Source organism: Tamandua tetradactyla, chromosome 5, assembly GCF_023851605.1.
Source record: "Tamandua tetradactyla isolate mTamTet1 chromosome 5, mTamTet1.pri, whole genome shotgun sequence".
Classification (NCBI taxonomy): domain Eukaryota; kingdom Metazoa; phylum Chordata; class Mammalia; order Pilosa; family Myrmecophagidae; genus Tamandua; species Tamandua tetradactyla.
Window position 1 is genome coordinate 68,039,355 of NC_135331.1, and position 3,226 is coordinate 68,042,580.

Sequence of the window (3,226 nt, forward strand, 5' to 3'; positions counted from 1 at the left end):
TGGAAGGTACAGCAAAAGAGCTACACTTTCCAGCAGCCTAAAAGGCATGACAGAGGGGCCCAGCAGTATAGGGAAAGTGATGTTATTCCAGGAGCAGGAGAAATTCAGGGATGCTGGCAAAAGTCACCCCTGAATCTCCGACAGAGGGAGCACCCTGGATGGGTGCAGGGTAAGGGCTGGTGGGACCAATCTTAGAAGACCTGTGTGTTGTTATGACATGGACTTCGGGACAAGGACTGGAACGGGGCAAGGTTTCAGATTCCAGGACTGGGAACCCTATGGAGACAAGACAGAAGTGCCACCATCAGAACTGGGATCTGAGTAAGAGTGATTTTTAAAATTCATTTATTTATTTTTGCTGACTGTTTTATAACCACAACACACTAGTCCAGAAAATGTCATGTTCAGAACAATGCAATAAAGGTTCAGAGATCAAGGTGCTCCCTTAGTAAGGCTGAGGATTTTAGACTCTGCTATTTGGAGTTTGGGCTGCAGTCCTTGCTTTTGGGTGGATCACTGGGTATGTGGCACAGTCTATGCTTTAACCAGGTTTGAGCAGGAGAATGCCCATTTAGCCCAGGTAGAAGTAGCTGAAGCACATGGCTTCATGTAGTACCTAACTACCAAACTTCCTTCCCATGATACAATGCCAGGGGTGGTTGTACTTCTTGTCAACTTCCTTCTGGATATGGGCTGCAAGGTCCTTCTCTACGTTGTATCTCTCCAGCTCCTGAGTCCTGTTGCATCTCCTTTGGCATGTCCACATTTTTGATCCTGGACTTTTGGTCACACCTGGGTACTGAGGGTTGGCAAATGCTCTTGCGGGAGGGGCTAGCATGACTTAGGCCTGATGGGAACAGCCTTCACTGCTCAAGCCACAAACCTAAGCAGCCCCATGCCAGCCACTGCCACCTAGTGCCAGGAGTGATTTGATTTTGAACAGCAGCTCCTATATAAATCACCACTATCTTGGTTCATGATTAGTCCTAAAGCAGTGGGAGACTAAGCCTGTAGATGGGAACGTTCCAGACTAGAGTGGGGAGAGGGACTGGGGAAACCAGGAACAAGCCTAGGCCCCAGTAATCAGATGGTACTGATCAACGCCTAGATAATCCCTCAAATCCTGCCCTCTCTGTGGACCCACCCACTGCCCTCACTCAGCCTCCCCTCATCTCACTCTAGCTCTAACCTGTGTCTCCTTTGCCACCATTTTCTCCCTCGCCCCATTCTCCACCTGGCAGCCTGTTCTGACTACCTCCCTCCTCATACCCCATGGGGCATAGGAAGCCTTAGGAACTGGTCTCTCCTCCTTTCCAGCCTCACCTCCTGCACCTTGCTGCTCCCAGAATACCTCTGACATTTCCAGCTTCTGAACTGTGCTACTGTTATTTCCTTATTTTGAAACTTATTATTTTTAAAAGTGCCACTGCAGCTTTACCTCCTCCAGAAAGCTTTCCCTCCTTCTCTAGAGTGGCCTGGTTCCAACTGTCCCTCTATCCCAAGGTTTCTTAACCTTGGCTGTGTGTCCAAATGGAGAATTTTAAAAAATTACTCATTCTAGGGCCCCACTCCAGATCCATTAAGTCAGTAGGTCTGTCCTACATGTGTTGAATATTTAGCTGAGTTATGATGCCTTCATCTTATTTTCAAATGATTCTGATAAAAGAAAAAACTTTCATATGTGTGCATCTCTATCACTATTTATATCTATCTAACATTTATCTATCAATCCATAGATAAATCAGTGTAGCTCAATGTTATTATAGGTGTAAATGAGTGTTCATTGCACTGTTATTCCAACTTTCCTTTCTGTATGTTTGGAATACTTCAAAACAAAAAATTTGGAAAAAATAATTAACCCTTCCCAGAGTGGGGCCATTTATCTTTTCCCAAAGCTCCCTGAGTGTTGCTCGTCCTGAAGCTGGTGAGAGCTCTGGCCCTATCTTATAACTTTCCACATTATTTTGATGGTCTTTTTGTTGTGACTCCCCTAGGAGATGGTCAGGTCCTTGAAGGAGGAACCTCATGTTTTTCTCATCTTTCTATGCCCCTGCTTCCCCAGCCCTATCATGTATCTGCCAGGTAGTAAGGATTTAATATATGTTAGTTGAGTGTATCCAAAAGAAAGTTAAGGACATCTAAGACATTTCAAAAAGCTTGATTGTTAATTGGTTGGTCTCTTGGGCTTTTGTGTGTGTCTGAAGCTTCCAAGGAACATAGGGGATTATAATATTTGTTACTCAATAAATCATCATTTATTGAGTGCCTATTGTTTCATATGTGTTTGAGTCACAATGGGCCATAAAATGATCTATCTACAACAGAGTTTTTGAAACTTGGCACTATTGACATTTTGGACCAGATAATTCTCTGTTATGATGGCTTTCCTGTATTATAGGATGTTAGCTGCAAACGTGGCTACTGCCCACCAGATGCCATAGCCCCTGCCCAAGTCACGACAATAAGGAACGTCTCTAGGTGCTGCTCAATGTCCCCCTCAAAGGCAAAATTGACCCCAGTTGATAACAACTAATCTAGAAAATAGCCTCTTCCTTTAAGAAATTTGAAGTGTAATAAAGGAAATGGACACATGCATAAATGAAGGACACCACATGAGGGGCTGTGATAGGTCACAGAGAAAGTGCCATAGAGCACAGAAAGAGGAAAATGGAATTCCATTTAGAAGCATCTGGGAAGACAACATATGAAACAACTCATTCTGGATTTCAGGGGTCCTGCAGGTGGAACGCTGTCCTAGTCTGCTAGCTGCTGGAATGCAACACACCAGAGATGGATTGGCTTTCAATAAATGGGGATTTATTTCATTAGTTCTTCAGAGGAAAGGTGGCAAACTTTCAACTGAGGTTCTTTCTTACTTGGGAAGGCACAGGGTGGTCTCTGCTGGCCTTCTGTCCAGGCCTCTGGGTTTCAACAACTTTCCCCAGGGTGATTTCTTTCTGCATCTCCAAAGGCCTGAGCTGAGCTGAGAGTGCTGAGATGAGGTATGCTGAGCTGCTTGGGCTGTGCTACATTGTGCTCTCTCATTTAAGCACCAGCCAATTAAATCAAACACCATTCATTACAGCAGGCACATCTCTTAGCCAACTGCAGATGTAATGAGCAACAGATGAGGTCACACACCATTGGCTTATGTCCACGGCAACAGAACTAGGTGCCTTCACCTGGCCAAGTTGACAACTGAATCTAACTACCACAGATGCATTTT

General features: G+C 44.7%; 1 pseudogene; it reads right to left on the reverse strand.

Annotated features, from left to right (window-relative positions):
- Positions 1-541: 541 nt before the first annotated feature.
- On the reverse strand, positions 542-1,274 carry LOC143683124 (dynein light chain 1, cytoplasmic pseudogene; annotated as a pseudogene).
- Between the last annotated feature and the right edge of the window lie 1,952 nt (positions 1,275-3,226).